This window comes from Athene cunicularia, assembly GCF_003259725.1.
Source record: "Athene cunicularia isolate RWA chromosome 3 unlocalized genomic scaffold, athCun1 chr3_part1, whole genome shotgun sequence".
NCBI classification, from domain to species: Eukaryota; Metazoa; Chordata; class Aves; order Strigiformes; family Strigidae; genus Athene; species Athene cunicularia.
The window spans coordinates 38,501,894-38,523,581 of record NW_020799097.1 but is presented as its reverse complement, the minus strand read 5'-3'; the positions used below and the strand labels follow the sequence as shown (position 1 = coordinate 38,523,581).

The following is a 21,688-nucleotide window of genomic DNA, read 5'->3' as shown; positions in this document are numbered from 1 at the left end:
CAGGACACAGGTATTCTCTCCAAAGTCATATAGGAGGATTTTGGGAGAGCCTTTACCCAATTCTTGCTGTTTCTCAGACAGCCTGTTTGACTTTCTAAGACTATAGCTATAGCTTTCACCTTCGAGAGAGCCAGGACTCAGACAAAACTTGTTTCTTTCTGAGGAGACTTTCTTCTTTCTCTTGATCTCTACAGCTGCCTCATGTAAGAAAAATGTTTGACCAAAATAAAATAACTGGCATGGGAATAAAGGTGCTGTCAGGTTTTTGTCTTGCTGCTCATGGGCATTTTAACCTTTTTTATTTTCTGTAAGTCAGACACTCCTCATCACCTAGTATTTTGGAAGGAAGGCAGGCTTTTTCTCTAGTAGCACTGCTTTTAGGAATGAGCTTAGACACACCACCACCACCACCACCACCCCCCCCCATGATATGAACTGTAATTCCCTTTGGCAGTTGCTTCCCCTAGTAGTGTTCACCTTCTTGACTATGCAGGAGTCAGAGATGGAGGAGAACTCGAGCCACAGGATCCTTATGCATGTGTCTTCCTCTCAGCTCAAAAAGCGACCTATACTCAAGACCAGGGAGCAGAGCACTTTCACCATGTTCTGGGAAGAGGACATAAGAGGTCAAATTTTGCATTATTACAGTGGTGAAATGCCACAGACCTCAGTAGAATAACTCTGAATTTAAATGTATACTTGTGCAACAAAGCTGGCCCATGACCTCCTCAACCAAAAATTGGCTGGTGACCTTTATCTCATCGCCCAAACAAAACACATTAGGGGGTGTAGTTCCTGGTTTTGCTTTGGGAATGAGAAGATAAAACATTTTCTTGTCACCATGGAAATATGCAGTAAAATAGAGCTAAAAGTGAACAAAATTAACAAAACTCAAATGGCTGAACTGAGGAAACTTTACAGCATTTTTCACTATAATGACACATTTTTTTCTCCATTGATAGAACGGTGCAAATCTGATAAATTATGGCCTAAATAATGTACACAGAAGTCACCATTATTTTTTCCAAATTGCCACTGGAATTGGTTCAGACTGTCAGCATTTGTAATACTTGAGCAAAGACTGTGGTCTACAGACTGTTGTACAACCCCTCACATCTGCTGTTTTGCTATACAGAATTAGAAAACCTTCTAGTGCAGCCCACAAACATGACTCCAGAAAGGCAGTCTGGGAAATGCTGAGTGGAATACAGTCTGGGGGGGCAAATGCTGCACTGGCTTGTGGGCCAGACTGCTGCTGTGTCCTGCTCTCAGGCTGTGCAGAACTCAGGACCAGGAGTCCCACCAGCCCAGCAAAACCAGCTTATCCTCAGAGGCACTTTCCTTCATTCATACTGTACCTTTTTCTAGATAAATTGCAGAGGGATGGGTATACTTAAGTGGAAGATGGATCACTCCTACACTCAGCCAATTTAATAAAGTAGAAAATATGAATGAAACAGTCCTTTTAATAGCTTTGGCTGGTTCTGCAGGAGGATTTAAAAATTAGGAGTGAAGCGTCAGGCTTGGCATTCAGCTGGGAACCAGCAACATATGGAACAGGGCACCTGGATGATGTGCTCCTGGCAACCTGAAATGGGCCATTTGCTTTCTGAGCCATCTGGAGCCTCTCTCTAAGGTCAGTGATTTCATTATTTAGTAATCTCAGTGATTCATCTGCCGTTCATAGCTATGTGGCTCACTACAGGTAGGTCAAAGCCGATGGGCTGGAACGAGTTCTTCTACCGATACTGGTTGCTTCTGAATCTAGAAGCAGGCAAGCGCGAAGGGCACCAAGACTATGAGAGCTTTGAGAGTTGGCTCTTTGATGCACTGGGACACCAGGGTTAGAGATACTCAATTCCTAACTCCTTTTTGACTTCCATGAGAGTTAAGAAGCCTAAATAACTGCCTGTATCTGGGCCAAATGACTCTGAAATGTTTCCTCTGCTCATGGCATCTATTCCTTGTTAGCCTAAGAATAATCTTGGAGGATGGATATCTGATATATGTACATGCTAGTGTTAACTGAAAAGATCACATGCCAGGGAAGATTCACAAGGAGGTATTAGCCTGCAGGCTAGGGTGAAACCAGCCAACAATGTTCCCTGCAATCTCCCAGAGCACAGCACACCTCATAATAACATTAAATTACGTCTGAGAATAGAATGGCAGGAAGGAATTGCTAAGGCTCAAGGCTGACTTTCCACAGCTGGCTCTGCAATTTAAGCCTGGACCACAAGCATAAACTTCCTTGGAAAGCACCTCAGCTCAAGATAGATAGCGAACAAAGAGAGATGCTGGGCAGCAAAGAAGAGCCTTTTGCTCAAGTATTTTCATGCACAAGGCAGAGGTAGACATTGCTATCTCTTTTTAGCCTTTTCATATCATGATGTAAGTCTTGAAGCAATATTCCTGGATAAAAATCAGTAGATCGTGGCACATAGTACGCATCATATAACCACATGTTCTTATGTTCCTTCCTTGAACATGAATTGAAGAACTTAATTTAAATTACCAGTTGAAGGCCTGGGCCTATATTCTGTGATTTCAGATAGGCAATTTTTAAGGCATAAATTTCCAGATAAGTAAGAGGACCCTCCTCAGTAGAGGAAAATCAGATTAATGAACAAATTGGACATACACAAATCCATGGTACCCAATGGGACACACACATGAGTGCTGAGAGAGCTGGCCAATGTCATTGTGAGGCCACTCTTGATCATCGTTGAAAGATTATAGCAAATGGGGGAGGTTTCTGGGGAATGGAATAAAGTACATGTCACTGCTACCTTCAAGAAAATCAAAGAAGAGGGTATGGGGAGTGAGGACAGCCAGCATCACCTGTGTTCCAGGGAAAGGATGAAGCGAATAATCCTGGAAAATTTTCCAAATATATTAGAGACAAAAAGGATTTTGGGAATAGTCAGCATAGGTATACAATGGACAAATCATGCTTGACCAATCTGACCCCCTTCTATGATGATTTGACTAGTTTGTTCAATGAGGATAGAGCAATGAATGCTACTTATCTTGATTGTAAAAAGGCTTTTGACACTGCCTTTCATAATATCCTCACAGACAGTGAGGATACGTACAGCCTGTTTAAGTGGACACTGAGGTGGATTGAAAACTAACTGACTAGCTCCCCTGAGCTGGTGAACAGCAGCACAGAGTCCAGGTGGAGGCCACTCACTACTGGTGTACACTGGGGCCATCTGACATATGGGGACAGTCTAAGAAAGCTGGCACTGTTCAGCACAGACATTAACATCATTTTACAGACTACACAAAATTATTGGCCCTGTGTTAATGCCCTTCTGTCAACCCTGTTTTATTTTGGAAAGACTTAACATTACAGCATGTAAAATATATGAGTTATGTAGACTAACTAGGCTACAGTGAAGACAATTACTGTTAAAAAAAAGAGTGAGATTTTAGGATTTGGGGAAAGGGAGGAGTTGACTGGTCCTGGGGGATACAGGACTTCCCACTTTCTGCTTTAATTTAATCCTATCTGTTTCATGACCAATTACTTATGTATACTACCTTTCCCAGGAACACATAATGTTTGCATGACTTCAGCTTCAGACAGGAAGGCCATAAGGGTGGGAAGGCTTGTTTTGCTTTCTAGTTTTGGGTGGAGGAGACCACTAACTCCAGCTGAAGGAGTTAATCCCTCATTGGTTTAAATCTCTAAGATTTGGCTGTTTTGGACAACACATACCTCTGAGTGCAGTCACAGTTAGGTTAAACCATGTCACTTCTCACTTAAGCACAGACACTGAAGTACTGAGAGAGCTGGTATGAGGCTTTTCAACAGTGGGATTTTTTGGAAGGTATTTTTCCACTAGTCACTTAGTAAAACCCAAGTAGTGTTTCAAGCTGATTTATATGCTAGAGATTTTGAGAAGGGTTGACCAACCTTTTATTTAACTTTTAAGCCTGTCAGAAACTGGGATCTTATAACCATAATTTATTCACTGGACAAGAGTTTGCATGACTGGTTTCTTTCCCTCAAGCATTCCTAAAAAAATTCTTGACATATTGAATTGATTTCAGAATTAGCAAATGGCTAATTATACTTTGAGATGTCTTTAGTGGTCCACACATTGTGATAAATCTCTGAGTTTTTAAAAACATTTTTCTGTACTAGCAGAAGAATCCCAGCACACTTTCCACAATCTCCATTACTCATTTTGTATTACATGTGATAAAACCTAAAATAACTCTTGCACAAGAAAATCAGTGGCATTAAAAGCAGGAGCAAAAGTTATGCACAAGACCTGCCTGAAGTAATCCCAGTGTCAGTATGGAAAATTACTCCTTTTTCTGAATGCTAGCTATGAAAACTTAGAGAAAGGAAAATTATGCATCTTTATATTTATTGCCATCCCATATGAGAATATGCTGTCATTACCCAACAGATAAGTATTTTGTGTGAATAACATCGAGTCTGTATGAAATCCAACATTGCATTTCACTGGAGCAAGGATCTGACACTTGTACTTTATAAGGAGAAACAGAAATCATGCAGCTTTCCCTGAGCCTTATAAAAAAGGATGGTCATGTTACTGTGTGAACAGGTATTTCCTAAGTATAACCATACCTTCATTCATACCTCTCACACTCACTAAGAGAAAAACCCAGCAGCAACCAACAACCCAATTTTCCCAGATATCTACCTTCTCGTATCTACTTGAGATTGAACAATCTCTAGTCCTGGTAAAAAGTAAAAGTCAAGCTTTTAAGCTGTTTGACTTAATTGAGGTAATTTGTCACAGAGTACAAAATTTCAGTGATTTTGCATAGTAAATGCAAACAGCAAGGGGAAGACAAATGTTTGGGTGAGAAATATCACCTAGCTGAAATATGACCTTCACGGACTTCACAAAAAATGATGGAAATAGTGGAGAGAAAGTAGCATATATCACAGGGAACAATGATTGTTGTCCATCTACATAGTACCACCATCTTGCCGGATTTCTTTTCTACCCTCTTGGTACTGGCAAGGCGAGTGACTAATATATTTAGTGTTATGAGAACTCTGCGAGCAATGACATCACATTACTCAATTCGTCTCCAGTGTCCTCCAAGGAGTCAAAGGTCTCATGTACACTCAAAAGAAAATCAAGTGACCTAGTCTGAAATGAAAGCACTTTCCAACACAAACAAAACTAAAGATCCAGTATTTTTGCAGTTATGACAAACTAATTTGAAACTTAGTGGTTTGGCCCTCGCTTTGAATTAGTCATTTTTTATTTTATTTTTTCTTAAGTGAAAGAAAAATGCCAAACACTGTCAGAGCATTAAACTTATTGGTATGAGATTTCTCTGTTAGATGATGTTTCCTACACTGATCTTATGCTGCCAACAGCTAAAATACCTTTTAATGTGTTCTGGCTTTTAATGTATAGTACTGCCTGCATTCCATATGTTTACCATTATCCATAGGCTCATCAGTCCCCTTTATTTTCAATAGAGGCAGTTGTGGAAGGAGGCCAGATTGTGCAGCAACACAGTTCCGGTAGTGAAATTAGCAACTGCACAATATTCCCAGAGAAGTAGTCCTGTTCGCTTCTGGCTGTAAGCCTATTTCTGACACAGAAAATGTCCATAGGAAAGAAATCATATGTGTATGTATGTTTGTAAGAGCATGCATGTGCAATACAGTATATACTACACACATTCACAGAGAACACTTCATGTGCAGCTCAGATCTTCACCAGGTTGGGTAACCATTGGTGACTCCATTTTACAATGTAAGAAATCAGACACTGAGGTTCAGGGATGCCAAGTAACTTTTCCAGAGTCCTGCCATGAGTGTGAGCCAAGCTAGAAGCAGAACGTAAGGCTGTGGCTCTGCAATGTCCTGTCCCTGGCGGCAGTAATGGCCGGAGGTATTTCTGCATCTCACTCCATCCCCCTGCTCTTCTCCTGGTCTCTGAGCTGCAGTACAATTCCCCTGCGGCTCTGCCATAACAGCTGTTTGTAAGGAAAGGCTGTGAAACAGGTCAGGAAAACAACTTAAAGAAAAAACCTTTTTTTTTTTTTTTTTAAGGGAGAGAAGGCATTTTTCAAATCCAGACCCCTCGCCTGATCAGAGTCACTGTGCTGCTGCAAGAGCCATTTTGTCAGCATAGTCTGAAAGGAGGGAGAGTTGATAGGCAAGAGAGGACAAAAAGGCAGGGATGCCATAACCCATCCTTAGCATATCCATGGCCTGTTATCCATACATGCTGATGACATCCATGTGGTACTCTGCAGAATGAGACAGTAAATTGAAATTGTCACATGCCTTTCACTTACCCACTCCCAATTCCCTGTCTGCTCTATAACATACTCTTGTATTTCACTTTCTCTTAATGAACTATTACTAAAAAACCTCCATAAACCCCTCCTATTGCCTGAACATTGAATATTTATCCTCACTTACCTTATGTTTGGTCTTTGCATGGATGGGGACTGTTGGCACTTAGAGATGAAACTTGGAGTTTTGTGAGCAGAAAAAAAGCATCTGCTGCATAAATGGCAATTGCTGGCTTTGCAGGAAATGCCCTTACTTAGATGCACCACAGATACAGTGCATTTTCTCTTTAGGAGAGTAATTGAAGGTCACTTTTACAGGTGTTACTCAGATATAAGTTACAGTTCATTCATCCCTTCATCCTTCCTCCCCAAAAGAACACAAAACATCATTTCAGGATAGTTGAGGCGTGGTTTGGCAGAAGAGGCAAGAAGAAAGCCCAGTAGATGTGCCATTAATTCCTGAGACATAGTTGGAGGTAAGCTCAGATCACCAAATTTTACTTATATCTAAGTTGGGTTAATACCCACCTCCCATATACACCCAGCAAGCAAATAGACTCACAGTTTTTATTGTCTTCACCATGAGTGCTGCTCAACCTCATAGGAAAGTTTTTGGACATGGAGAGATGGTGCCCTGCTGGGGTGGTTGTCACCGACTCACCTCAGCCTGGTACCAGTACCACACTGCACAGATGCCAGCATGCAGAAAAACGTGTCACAGTTGGCTCCCGGATGCATCCCATGGCCAGCCTCTGCACCTGGGTGCTGTGAGGCGGGGTGATGGTGTGGCCTCCAGCCATGCAACCCTTGTGTAAGATATCTCCTTGACATCCCACTGTCACTGGAGTAGTCAAGCCCAGAATTGCTCTGTTCTGCACCTCTCTGACAGCCCCCTGCTCGCAAACGGGCACATGGCTTCCACCACCTCCTGCAGCCTATGAGTCCCCTAAAGCTTAAGGTACGTTACTGGCCATTATAAGCCAGTTAAAGTCCACTTCTAGGTACTCCAGTAACAGGACTCCAGTCTAAACCTACTGTAACCTCCATGATTTAATCTAGCTCATAGCATCATTTCCTTTCTCAAGCAGAACAAAACCAGACTATCTACCATCACCTTTTCAAAACTGTGGTTTGGGTTGTTTTGCTTCTTTTCAGTTTCTTCATTGTATCTGTCTTTATCACATTAATCCTGAATTTCTCAAAGTTTCCATCACAATCCTACATACTTTCTTTTCCTACTTAGTTTATCTGGGGAGCTATACCCATAGTATTGTAGGGAAAGATGGTTTAAGATGTGCTGGCTGCTGCTGTGCTAGTCATTTGGAGCTTGGATCATGTGTAGAGCAGGCTTACGTGGTGGGGCTTGTTTTGTGATAACAGAGTTATCAAGTGGGCTTTTATTACCTCTTCTCCACTGCTCACCTCAGACAAGCCTATATCCTGCCTCCTAGCAATGCAAGGAATTCTCCTGCTTCACTGTGCTCATACGCAATAGAGTGACCTGGAGTTATGAACATGATGTTGACATTTCGCAGCAAGTCAGCCTGGAGGATCATGACTGGCCTCAAAATCTAGGGAAGTATTAAAGTTTTTTCTTAGGTGAATATAGCCAAGTTGCCTGTTCTGTCTGCCATCTTTTTTCTCCTTTCTAGTGCAGAAATTGGGTAATTTGACTTTATTTATCAAACATTCAAAATAAATGTCTGTTAAATATATGCTCAGCACATAGTCAATGTATAGTGAATACATACTTCATCGTGGAAATATAGATTTATATGTATATGAATGTATTTAAATACATAGCAAGCTAAATTCTCATTTAATATAGGTCTGTATATACAAGTTAGGATCCTGAAGTTCCCTGACAGGTGAAATGAAGGAAAGAACATTCTTATCTTCCCTATAAATAAGCATGGGTGAAGGCTGCTCTCAGAGGCCAGAGAGATTAAATACTTGATGGAGTGCTCTGACAGCTTTCCAGCCCTCCCAGTGTCATGTTGCTTTCAAGCATGCAATGCTGCAACCACACCAAGATCCAGAATTACAGACCTGGTGGAAAAGGAAGGTGTGCATGGGCCAATGGAGTCCCATTTCATTCCTTATTCCCAAGTTCTTATGCCATGTCACTGCATTCTCTCGTGCATCTTCAAGGATGTGAGATTAAAAGAGCTGGGGCTGGGTGAAGAATGTGTGGAAAGAGGAATAGTAGTAGAGTGGAGAAGCGATATTTTTAATATTGTGTCTGCATTGGTCCTGCTCTATCTGCATGAAGCCTGACTGCTCCCACTGATGCAGAGAGCTCCCATCTATTCTGTCCTTTTACTCTATGCTTGTAGACACAGCTGAGCAGTCTCAGCTCCTCAGCACAAGGAAGGAAATTCTGAAAAGTCTTCATCCTGATGGATTCTGGGAAAAAAAAAAAAAATCCAGAATTTTGTGGAATAACTTAAGTGGGTGAAAACCTCTTCTACCTGCCACACTTGACTTAATCAAAGAAACTCCATGCAAATTAAGACAGTAAGTGCCATGGCAGAAGTGTGACTTGAATTCCTGAGCACTTTGGATGTGTCACTACTATTGTATGCAGTGAAAAAGCCACGTGTGACACCCTGTGAGGTGATCCAAATGCTAACCAGACCTTCCAGCTGCTTTCAAATGCTCTCAGATGGGTGTGTTTGCTGGAAATGTGTCCCTTGGAGCAGAGCCACCCTTTTCCCCTTACTCTAAGTGTTGCTGGTGTGTTTGCTGAATTTGGTGGTAGTTGTGGCACTTATGTTAGACACAGAAAAAGTATCAGAAATAACCCCTTCATGGTAAAAATCTGAATTTCTGAGAAGTAGAGGATTAATTTATTTTTCTTTTTTTCTCCATGAGCTGTTCCAGTGATGATGGCAGTGGCTTTGCACTGAGTCAGATAGATATCACATAGAATACAGCTGTGGTGAAGGGAGAGAAGTACTATTTAAAAGGGAACACATATCCCTCTGACATCCTTAGAGACCCAGAGTTCCCTTGTGTTGTGGTTACAACCAGGGCAACTGTCCCTTGTCTTTGTGTAGGAAAGACAACTCAAATATGTCTGCCTTCATTTGGAAAAGTCCTACATGAACAGAGTGATAAAGTACAAGTAATCTCCTTAGGTAAGAGAAGCTGGTCCGTTACAGTGTAACATCTGCCTCCATCCCCAATTAGTTCTTCACCATTGAGGGGCACTGCTGGGACTGATCAGTGTCAGGTCACCCAAAGCAGGCTCATTGGAGATGAGTGGTTCAGGTATTTGCTATTATTGAACAGCCATCCAGCTACATCTTCTACAGGTTTATAGATCTTTGAGAGTAGAATGTTGCTGAACAAGACTGGTCATTAAAACAAACTTGTCAAAATATGCAATAGGCCAAGAACACAAAACCTCGTGTGTATTTGATGGATGATATGTGGCAACACAAGGAATGGTACTGAGTACACCAGTTGAATTTTTTACCAAAAAAAGTGCTACCATATGAAAAATGTGTACAGATAGTTCCCATTTATTTGGCTTTTGTGCCTGTCAACCCATGTTGATCATCAAACCTCTGATTAAAATGTTTCCCCATTCTAAGCAATGGGCAGAGAAGCCAAAGGAGACTAAAATTATTCAGATGCTTGTTTCTGTTCTTTACTTTGAACTTAGTTTTTCTTTGGGGCTGACAGTGAAATAAGTGTCATAGCTACAGCACAAATCTAGTTCCACTGTGAGCTTTTCAAGGCATTAGATTGCATTCCAGGGAATTGTCATCTATTTCACTAGATGTAATGACACTTCACTGATAGAGAGGTCATGGTGATATTTTGCAGGACACCTGAGGAAGAAGGAAAAATAAGGTCAAATAGGCCAGCTCCAACTTTCATTTGAAGTTCTTCTGCTTTGTATTTGCCAGTCTATGCAAAGCTCTGTTACATTATTTTGAAGATTTTGGAGGTTTTGGTATATGCTTGCTTCAGTTGAAGGAAAATAAAAATATCTCTCAACATCTAGAAGTGTATTAGTGGTTTCCTTCTGTGTTCTACCTCATTCTGTGGAAAGCTATTTTAATTTACAGTGTATTGCAATGAAATCTTGAAGAAGCCAAGTCTTATTTTGAAGTTGTTTGTTGAGACTTAATGTTATCGAGAACATGTTCAATAATGCTGATTAAATCCAACACTTTTTGACAAATGAGAGCACCTATGACATGGGTATCAGTGCACACACATAATCATACCCTGGCACAGATAAAAAAGTACCTTGTAACAAAGACCAAAGATGTGTGGGAAAAAAAAGTGCTAAGCCAAAAACCAAGGAGATGTAACTTAAATGTGATGATTTCTGTGAGGTTCTGATAAAACTGATAAAAAAGCTGCTGATTTTCCACTCTTTATATCTCACTTCTAATCTCACAACTCCCTTAATTAGATTTATCTACATTTGTCCTAAACATGTCTGGAACATTATATATTTGAATCATGATTATATGATGAATATGTGATTTATGTTCATTGTATACTTGAGGAAAGTATTACAGACTCAAAATATGACTAATAACAATTTAACTTATTGAAGACTTAAATAAGACTGCCAGGAATTTGAAATATGACCTAATGGTGGCCAAAGGGAAAATTCAAAGACTTAAGACATAACATAAAGTACTATGATTTTAAAAATGAATGGGCTGGAGAACTTTGTTCAGAAAATTGAATTTTGCAGGACTTAATTAGCTGGGTTCATTCTTTTGAAAACTACTACTTCATTTTTTTTTAATGAAGGCTTTGAGTTCCCTTGTGTATTCTGGGACTATTTGTTTACCCAGAGAGGATCCTGTGCTCGGCATGAAGAGTTTGTTGCAATGCAAACAGGCAAGTAAAGCAATATACATCAATAACACAGAATGTAACTATCAGAGGGAAGTAGTAGTAGTTGCTCTGGCTTGAGCTTGTGCTGGCAGGATTAAAAACAATACCATAATTTAGAAAGGACTGAAGTTGATGGATCCCATGGACGGCGTACGAAGAATATATAATGGAGAAGTTGAAGGCAGACTTTTCCTCATACTGAAATAGAGTGAGAGGCACATGTATATGAATGAGAAGGTGAAGAAAAGGAAATAGATGTGACCAAGCAGTGACTGACTGAAGATAATGGTCCATATTAGCAGAACAAGACCTACATTCTACAGCTGTTAAGGCAGAATTAACTTAGAAACAAAGCAGCAGGGGATGTATCCACCTTGATAATAAGCTAGATCAATTCTTGAGATTGCATTTTTATATGCATGAAAAAAGGTAAGGTAGAAGTTGCTACAATAGAGGGAAGATCTTGGATACTCTGAATGAGAGGACAAAATGTGGGATGTTGTGGAGACAAGTCAGCAAGAAGCGACCAGAGTAGGACAGAGATGGGAAAAATTGACAGTAGCTAAACCAGAAAATGTATAAAAATTAAGAGCTACAGTTTCTGTAGATTCATTCACTTTTCAGGGCATGTTTTGTTGTTTTCCAACATCAGAAATCTTCTCCAAATGGGTCTTCAGGAATTGCTGTATCTGTACAACAGATACTTATTGATTTAAGAGTGGGCCTTGGTGTGAGTTTGGGCATAGATGGAAGAATCCAAATTCTCATTTTAGTTTCCAGTGTTTCTGAAGACTGATGGAGTCTGGATTCACTCAACCTTTTCGGGAAGGTTGTCCCATCTGGATAAGTTTACAGCATTTCTGAATATAGTGAAGAAGATGTAACAGTGGTTGTGTGCACAAAGCACATAGTAACTGCCAGGGGAGAGTAGCCTCAATCTTTGATTAAAATATGTATCCTTCAGTTCTTAATCATGCCTTAGCAATAGCTTTCATAAGGCAGAAGAAACCATGCAATGACTCACTTTTCTCGTGGGTTCTCCAGGCCATGATAACTGCATGTGCCTTGCTCACAGACTGATGCACTTCAGGCTTTGAGAGCTTCCTGAAGGCAAAGAACACAATCAGCCAGGAGGTCCCTGTACTGTGGGGACATGACTAGGCAGGATATATCCAAATTATTTCAGTAGGCAAACCAGTACCCCACAAAGATGAGAAAAAGACAAAATACCTCTAGTCCCCACTGATCTGATGGAAAGGAAAATCCCTTCCTCACCCAAGCGCACAGAGGAGCCCAACCCTGCGTTCTGAGCAGCTAAGCTTTCCCAAAGGTTTGCTACACCAGCTTAGTGTGCTGACCTGTCCTGTACCAGCGTGTCCCTTCCTAGCTCTGAACAAAGCCTGCACTAACCAGGTATTCATCTCATTTCCCCAAACCTTTCCTAGGTGCTGTGTTGTTGCAGCCCTGGAGCTGTCTAAATTGAGGCTAACTCCAGATGACAAAAGACTAGATCATTCTGGTGGGAGGCTACACCCCTTGCTTCTTTAGAGGAAAGCAAAACCAAAATTGCAGTATTCCCAGGCTTCATCCAGATTATGACCTATCAGGCAGTCTTTTGCTGCTCAGAAAAATAAGATTTGTTTCAAATTTTGTCTTAATGAAGAAAGGCAAGTGTTGTGAGGCTATTCCTTCTCCTCAAATGACCATGGAAGAATGGCATGACCAGAGGGAACCCATCAGCTCCCAGAGTCCAAAACCATCAAAGGACATCAGGATCATGCAGGCCAGCCTCCACCTTCCCTTTGCAAATCTAGACTGAACCCATTTTGTTGCCAAAGGTGCCAGACAATCATGCTTTTCAGAAACACACCTAAGTTTACTGAAGTCTTCAGTCTTCTGTGGGGAAGTGCTCCTATGTTTAATTACCTTCAAAGCTAGGAAATTGCTTCTTATTCAGATTAGGTTGACTTTGTCAACTCTGCCTCCTTGCTACTGAATATTGTTACATTTTTGTCAGCATATCTGAAAGTCCAATTCCACAGAGGAATGCAGCTCTTACAGTCAGTTATAGATCGAAACCTGGTCCTTGACATAGCTGGAATCTAAACCATTATTTCTTTCAGAAATTAGGATTTCCTTCTCAGACTGCCTCTGGAAGCTGATGGGAAGCCACCAGAAGGATTTGAATATAGAATGATGTGCATATGGTGACCTGAGAGATAGAGATTGCAGATGCCTCCTTTTTGTAGCAGCTGGAGCCCATGTATCACCTATAAATTTAGCACAGTACACATAAAGCACAGTAATCCAGCTGGGGATGGGGTGGGAAGGGCTAGGCCCCGAAGGGAATAGGGTTTTTGCTCCCACCTGGGAGGAAGGGATTACTTCCCTAGCAAGCAGAAGAGGCAGGGTCTGACACGAACAGCACCTGGTCTGTCCAGGTCCAGGGCACCCAAAGAGTTCAAAACAGTTTGGATTCTGCTTCAGCTCATTATTTCTCATCGAGAAGGATGTCTGCATGTGTCTGCCCCTGCTAAGAGTGGCCACCACTGGGGAGGTGGACCCTCTGGCTTGCCCACAGGATGATCAGAGTGGAGTGCAGAGACGAACTTTGACTCCATAAACCTTAAACACTTCCTTCAAGAGGAGCTTTCTTCCTCAGTGTCAGCCCAGATGAGCTGACCCTGAGAATGGTCGTCATAGAGAAGTGAGCAGAAATGAAGGAAGGAACTGAGATCCAAAGGACAGTAGAGCAGAGAAGGGGTTGATGCAATTTCAACACTAAGACAGTAAAAAAAAAAGGCATGTGATCATTTTACAATATTAAGGAATAGAGAGTAAAAGAAAATGTGGCCACAGAGAGGACCCCCAGGGACATCAACAGAGTGAGAGAAGAGGGAAGAAACCACAAAATAGCCTGAAGGCTGGGGGTGGCTGCTGACAGCTGAGCTCTCTCAACAGTCTCTGATTTAGGCTCCTATGTAAGGGTTGCAGTTTTTAACTCCAAGGTCCCCTTCACTTCTAAATCCTAAACTGCTGTGGTTGCCCCATGGATTCAAATAATGAAAAAGGGACTTGGTCCCTCTCTAACTGCAAGTGTATTGATGGCTGTGCTGAAAAATCAGTTCCTTAATTCAAAAAACACCTTATTCTGGCAAGCATGTGAGCAGAGGAACAGACAATAATGACTCCAAAATGGCTGGGATACCAAGAGCTTTCTGAGAAACAGATTAACAAAACATTTAAGTAAAAATGATTTTAAAAAACCCAATCCTTAGCAAACTAGATAAAACAGAGAAAATATTTACTCTAGAAAATAAGTGGGAGATACTTAGAATATGTGATCACACAAGGAACTTGCTATCTGCTAGACATGACTGTTGAGGGATGTGAGGGAATTAGCAAGGAATCTTATTGCAGCACATGTAATCTATTTTTGATTTCCAGGAAAATTGGGAGGTATGGGAAATTTTGAGAAAAAAAGAGCAAATACGGTAATACTCATCAAAAAAGGAAGAATGACTCTGGCTATTATTGTCCCACGGGAAAATATTTTAAATGGCTATAGATAACAGACTCCTGAGCAGTACCAGAGCTCATTGCATGCAGCAACTTTCACTAGATATGCTTGACCATTAGAGGAAGGAAAAGCAGTAGCAATCATACTTGGAAATATGTGCTTGGGCCCCATGTTTTGCAAAGTATCTAATAAAGCTGTCTCAAGCATGTTTAGTTCTCATGTAGACTGAGGACTTGACAAAGGGCAGCAGATAAAGAAATACAGTAAAATGACAAAATAAAAAACATAAGAAAAGTCTAAGTATTCAAATCCAAAGAACTAAGCACTCTAGATTAGCTTATTTGTAGAGTTTATGTGTACACTCACAGCATGCAGCAAAGAAAAAAGCCAAGTAATACAGTTTAGTATCAACTGCAATGAACATGAAGGTCCTACCATGAATGATGATAGGTACAGATCTGTTAAATACTTTCCTTCATGATTTAGGGGAGTGAGAGACAAATATTTTATAAGAAAGGACTGAAAAGGTTATGACTGCATGAGTCTCTCTGCAGTACGGATGTAAAGAAAACAGGAGAAGAGAGCAGATGTTTGGAGGTCAAGGAAATTTCTGGGAATCAGATATCTGTAGAGGTAGCCACCAGGCAAGGAAAACTGAGCTCCTGTTAATGACCTCCAAACATCTGCTCTGCTCACTCCCCTGTTTAGTTTCTACTATGATTTGGGGGATGTCTTATGCAACCATGATTTGTCGTCGGCAGTTTAGGGGGTTTGGCTGACTTCCAGTCTCTGTTTCAAGTGGATGTTTCTGCTATGAAGTTTTTGCTCTATCCTTTGCAAATTATTATCAATACCCAGTCTCATCTTTCTTGTAATAACATTGAATTGTGCTCCTGCCTCTGTTTCCTTCTCATTATATTACAGCTTTTTTTCTAAAAAGATATTCCTAATGTGTTAATCTGGTGCAGCAGGGCAGTTCTGAGATGGCAGATTTTGCTGTTACAAGGTAGACAAACCTGACGCAAATCTGACCCAAAGCTTGTTGCACTATGACAACCACCAGCCCAAATCGGAAATTACCTTGGTGTGCTCTCTTGTATTGATCAGTCACATGAATGTAATGAAGTTTTACATTATAATGCTGTATAAGACTCAGTGTACCTTCTGTACCTTTCTTGCAGGAAAAAGGAAAAAACCTCTCAATTTTCTCAATGTGTAAAAATTAATTTTATACTTGTAGAGATGAGTAAACCAGTGGAAGGGAGGTGGTTTTTCTTTAGTGGTTTCGTAAAACCTCATCAGTCAAGCAATTGGCTTTGTAGAATATTGGAAGAGCTTGTTTGAATAAAATGTCCCCAGGCTGGCTGGGAATGGGTGGGCAGCTTTGGTAAACTGGCCTGGTTCTGTTGCAAGCTGGAATTCTTTTACCCTCTCTTTTATATAAAAAAGGAAACAAAGCTTCAGCCATGTCTGTTTTTAGCATAGATGACTTTGTATGACTAAATAAGTAGGAAACTAAAAACCAGACAGATGGAGAAGATGAGATGTGAGGAGAATATCATATAAAACTAAGGAGACAATCAGAGGGAAGCACATAACAGCAAGAAACAACTCTTCAGAAGACAAAATTACAGTAAACAGTTTGTTCCATGAAAGTAGAGCTAAAAAAACTTGGTTTCCCACAGTTTTGCTGTATGCCCCTTAATAACTTTTCCAGTTTTCTCAACTCCTTGTCCTCCTCTACCATTCAACAGCCCTCCCATATTTACCTGTGTTCCTAGTGAAGTGGTAGCATGTACTGTGGCAGGTCCAGTGCCAACAGGTCAGGCAACACATGGCCACCACAGGCTGACTTCTGTTACATGTATCTCAGTGGAGGTACTAAATAAGATCCTCCTCCTCTGTTTAGGTACCTATATTTTCAATGGCTTAAGGCACTTTGTATTGCTGAGGCATCCCACTATCTCTTGAATTCCTTTGAAATTGATCTGCTTTTTTAGGGGGACTAAGAGTTGTGGAGCCTTTATCAGTTGACAGGCACAGGTAGATGTTGAGAATGACGTGTAGATAGGCATATCACACCATCACATGAACATCTTAGGCAGTTCATCTAAATATGTATGTATGTACAATAAGAGAACATAGGCAGACAGAAGAGACAGAAAAGAAAACACGGAGTTCCAAATTGGGGAAACAAAAAGTCATTCTGCATTGTTGCAGACATCCGGTAAGATGTCCAGCCAACAGAAAAAGAATAACTACTTCTAATGAGAAAACAAAGTGAAATTTAAGTCTCATCTAATTTAATGAATGAGACGGTACTTAAAACAAGAAACTGTGGGACAAGGTTCCACATCAAAATGAAAGGTACCATATAAATATCTGACAACAAAGCTGATGGTTCAGTGTATGCTACAAATTGCTGTAAAGCAGAAGACTGATATTTAGGAAGACTTGGAGGATAAAAGGTGAAGGACTTAGACTGAGCAGATGGAGGAAAAGAAATAGGACAACAACATGGAAAAAAGGGTGGGAATATTTGGATGAAGGATGAAGGCTTTGTCTGTCTTGTTTACAGCATCAGGTGCTCGGGGAAGAGGCACTGCAGTTCTGCAGGACTTCATGGGTCCCAAGGTTTTGACATCCAATTTAAAACACTTCAAAGATATCATTAAAAAGTTGGCACATAGCTCATATTTATCAAAACAAGGGAGAAGAGGTGCAGCAACTGAAAGCTATCTGTCTGTCCCCTTACAACTGGAATTCCCCAAGCACTATCTTCATCCCACTTTAGCTCACAGAATTGAAGTTGAAGGCTGCTTAAATTAGTCTCTTGAACTTTGCTCAGCAGGAAGTTCCTTTGCAACCAGAAACCAGGGGAAATTCACCAGTGTGATACTCCACAGAGTTTTATTTTTCCTCATATAAGCCTTTGAAAAGGAAAATTTTCTCTCTGAATTTTTACAGTTTAAGAGATTTTGTTGATTTGAATGTATACCTAGCAATGTCTTCTTTGACATAATGAAATTTTGAACTGTTTTCAAATTGGATTTTGTTTTTCAGATGCCAGTTTTGACACACATTGAAGAAATTTCAGTGCCTGCCTTCTACAGGTGTCAGCATAATGTTGTCTCTGTGTGGAAACAGTCATTATGGTTCAAAGTCAAGAAAGAGTTACAGCAAGAAAAGTGAGAGAAGTTATGAATTTTAGGCTTTGGATAGTCCAGCTGAAATAAAATTATTGACTTACTGAGTCATTGAAGAACTGCATCTTATGATAGACTTAGATGGTGATAAAGTTTGATTAATCTGAACCATGAGGACATCTTTTCATTTCCAGCATTTAACATTACAACCCTCATAATCTCTTAGGGAGGAGACAACCTTGAAGAGAGACTTCTTGCAGAAACTTGGTATGGGAGTCCCTCACTCAAGTTCCATTTACTGTAGGAAGAGCTTGCTTAGACTAGGCACTTAATTCTGCCACATATAGACTGAGTCAGAATGACCGCTGTTAAAATGTGCGACATTTTTCCTGAGGAAGGGACCCTGTTCTATAAAATGCTGCTATTTGCTACGAGGAGCTTAGAGACTACGGCACTGAAGGCACTTGGCAGTGCTGGGTTAAATAAAACCTATAAAAAGTAATGAAAGGCAAAGGATTGTTTCTGAGTGAGAGATTCAGATCTCCTTGGCATTGGGTCAGTCACCTTTCAATATAATATTTTAGGTGAAATATCATGCTATAGATTTGTTAAGAGGAGTGCCAAATTTGATATGCTTTGAAGGCTAGATAGTAAGGCCAATCTCCTCTTCTTTATTAACAATTTCAGGTCTTGCCAGAAATAACTCTGTGCAAAAGGAGAACACTCTTCGATATGTTAAAATGAGCTAGAATAGGGTGTCTCCTAATCAAATTTTGTCTTGAATTGCCAAATGATGTATAGTTGTTTGTGTTGTAGATAACGTTCCAGTGGGGACTACACTAAAATCCCTGAAAACTCATATTATGCAAGACCTCTGGCTGAACTTTAACTCTGTGCTTAGAAGTGAGAGACTGGTGCTATAAGCCACCCAGATCTACATCAAATACTGTAATTTTAATTGTACACTTAGCTAACAAAGATTGACTTAGAGTAAACGAGCAATGAATTCCCACCTCTACAAAATTAACAAAACAACATTGCAGAAGAGTGTTATCTGCACTTGAGGCCACCCTCAGATGTAATGATGGCAGAAAAGGGACAAAGTGGCCATCTAAACATTGGTAGGACCCTAGTACTTTTTGCCTTTGCGTGCAACAGATGTTTCCGTGAGTTGGTCAGTTGTATCATATAAGCTATAAAATAAAGACAGAAGGCTTAACGAATAATTGGCACAGACCCAACACTTAAATCAGCTTCAAGCAGTATGAGAAATGATGCTGCTTTGAGGGCAACTATAAGGAAAATCTATTCTGATGGAGTGTACCTATTCAGTTTTGGCTGATTGCTGTTTGAACTCCCCCTGCTTACAAGTACATTAGGGAGTATATATTTCAAAAAAACATTGCACAGCATTGTTAAGCACTCTGCATATATTTATCCTGTCTAAATGTTTGAAGTTACAAGCCACATATGAGTTTCTAATTTCTTTCCATTTTTAATATGCCCCATTGGAAAACGTCAGGGCATCCATATATTGCACTTGTAGTGCCATTCCAAATGTCTGCAATATTTGCATTCAGTAACAGGGAGTCAGAGGTTGGAGCAAACATGTCCAGAGCTGAATGCTTGTGTCAAACACCCTTTATCTTCTCTGTTCTTTTCTGAGATCTACAAAGCCTCTTTCACCATGCTGCTGCTCAGTCTTTGGTCATTTCTAGTCTTAGATTGGCCAAAACAGACTCTCCAGACTTGAAGTTTCATGGGATTCCTGTAATGGAGAGCTGTATGAAGGATCTCACAGCTGGATCTAAGCTCACTTGTACTGACTCCCTCCATCTGTCTGGTCATCTGGAGAGGGAAAAATACCAAAGGTCTCCCCATGAATTTCAAAATTTTTCTTTTCCTTCTGCTGAGTAGAGAGACTTCTAGTACCCAGTAGTGCTTCCATTCTTGGGACTATTTCAGGGAAAACTCCTTCCTTAAGCCCCCTGAACTCACTCAGCCTAGGTTGCCTTCTGTCTTTAAGGGAGGACAGAGCATCTGTGATGTTGTGATAAAGTTATACCTCCAAAGAGCTCTGCTGATCTCATCACTTTAAATTATAGAGGTGATCTGGGTCTTAATACCATGCACATGTTTAATTCGCCCTCACACCCCGCACTCAGACAGCTGCCATTTTTACAGCATATTTGCGTATAACAGGCACCCCCCTCAGGCCCCTCTCCATTCTTCCATGAGAGAAGAATCTTTAGACTGAAGCGCTAAGGCTTGGATAACAGGCCCAAGCCAGAGTTGACCTATAGATGAATCCTGTATATTTTATAACTGAAAACCATTGTGCTAGTAGGTATGTAGTATGATGTAAAAAGTGCTGAAGTGTTGAAGTACTGAAGCCTGAACAACAGGCCCCAAGCGAAAGCTGCTAACTTAGTATGTCATCATTAACAAAGTGTGTAAGCTCGCTAGTGAAAGATGCGGCTTAGACAGAATATAATCAGTAGTGAGGATAAAGTGTTGTGAGAATGCATCCACCTTCCCTTGTTTAGCCTTGTTCAAGGCTGAGAACCCAAGCATCTGGCCTTGTTAGAAACTCCCCTAGTCTCCCCTCCCCAGGCCCTGGCCAGGCTTTGGGTGGAATCCAACAGGAAAATGAAACCAGAAATTTTCCACTCAAAACAAAGGTGCCAGCTATTCTGGCTTGTTGATCTCTGGTATATAAGGCTGGACCCGCTCACAGGGACTCTGGCAGCCTCACCTGTGGGTGGACGCCCTGCGTAGGATTTCCCCCTTGCCGGGACAGGCTCTGCAAACCCTCGCTGTAACCGGGGCTGCCCAGACACTGCGGGGTTGGGTGATGGGAACGTCTGCAAGTGGTGATAGATCTTTCTTAATCACTGTTCTCTCCCTCTCAGGTAGTAATGATTTGATGCATTACCCTGTATTCTCCTGTTTGTTGCTATAAGTGCACTATTCTGCTTTTTCTTACTGCATGTTTTCTGTATTACTCTGTTACATTATTACTTGGTTATCCCCAGTAAAATACACCTACTCTTTTCACTCTGGTGTCCAAATTTAATTGGTATCCTTAATCAGCAAAACACAGACAGACAGAAAAAGAAATGAATATTGGAATGGGACATCAGAGAACCCCAATTAGATCTCATGGACATACCTGATTTTTTTTCTTTGAACGAGAACCATCAGCCTTCAAATCTATAGTTTAACACAACAGCAATGGAGAGCTTCTAGGTGCTGAAGATGACAGCAGCTCTCTCTTGTAATAATATAAGCCATCACAGGGCTTCCTGTGACCTGATCCTTTCATTCACTACTGCTTTTGTTATAAGCTATTTGTTATATTATTTGCTATTAGCTTTTACTGTTGCTATTCTGCTTTTATTTTAAATTGTCCAAGAACCATTAAGACAACCAAAACCCAAAACAGTGGAAGAAATAGCCTTCATGGTTAAAAGATCCTGCTGTGGAAGTAGTTTACTTCAGGAGGCTAAATTTAAGTGGAGACTGGCCACTTTTAGAACAAGACTACTTTTCTTTCAAAAATGGATGTATGAAAATTCAAGTGCATGGAGCATGAGAACAGAGACTGGTGACAGACAACTGTCTATTGATATTTCAGCCAAGACCTGTTCCTGAAGCGAGAGAAGAAAAAGAGCAAAAGACACCATGAATCATATTAGGCACTACCCTTTCATCCTGGAAGACTCTGAAAAGCTACAGAGGTGGATGAAGAAAGCTCTTGAGCAGATAAGTGGAGTAGTGTTTCATCTTGAATTGACTTTAATGAGTGAGTTAGATATTTCCTTCCTTATGAGCAAAAATTAAAAAG

The 21,688-nt window shown here is 40.7% G+C and overlaps 1 long non-coding RNA gene across 1 annotated transcript; it reads right to left on the bottom strand.

The window, feature by feature from the left end:
- Window positions 1-5,762: 5,762 nt before the first annotated feature.
- LOC113478576 lies at window positions 5,763-20,198 on the bottom strand. Its single transcript, XR_003398087.1, has 4 exons — window positions 20,096-20,198; window positions 8,785-8,790; window positions 6,354-6,358; window positions 5,763-5,774 (listed from the first exon to the last, which is right to left on the bottom strand). It is a non-coding gene; the product is annotated as an uncharacterized LOC113478576 (long non-coding RNA).
- Window positions 20,199-21,688: the final 1,490 nt, after the last annotated feature.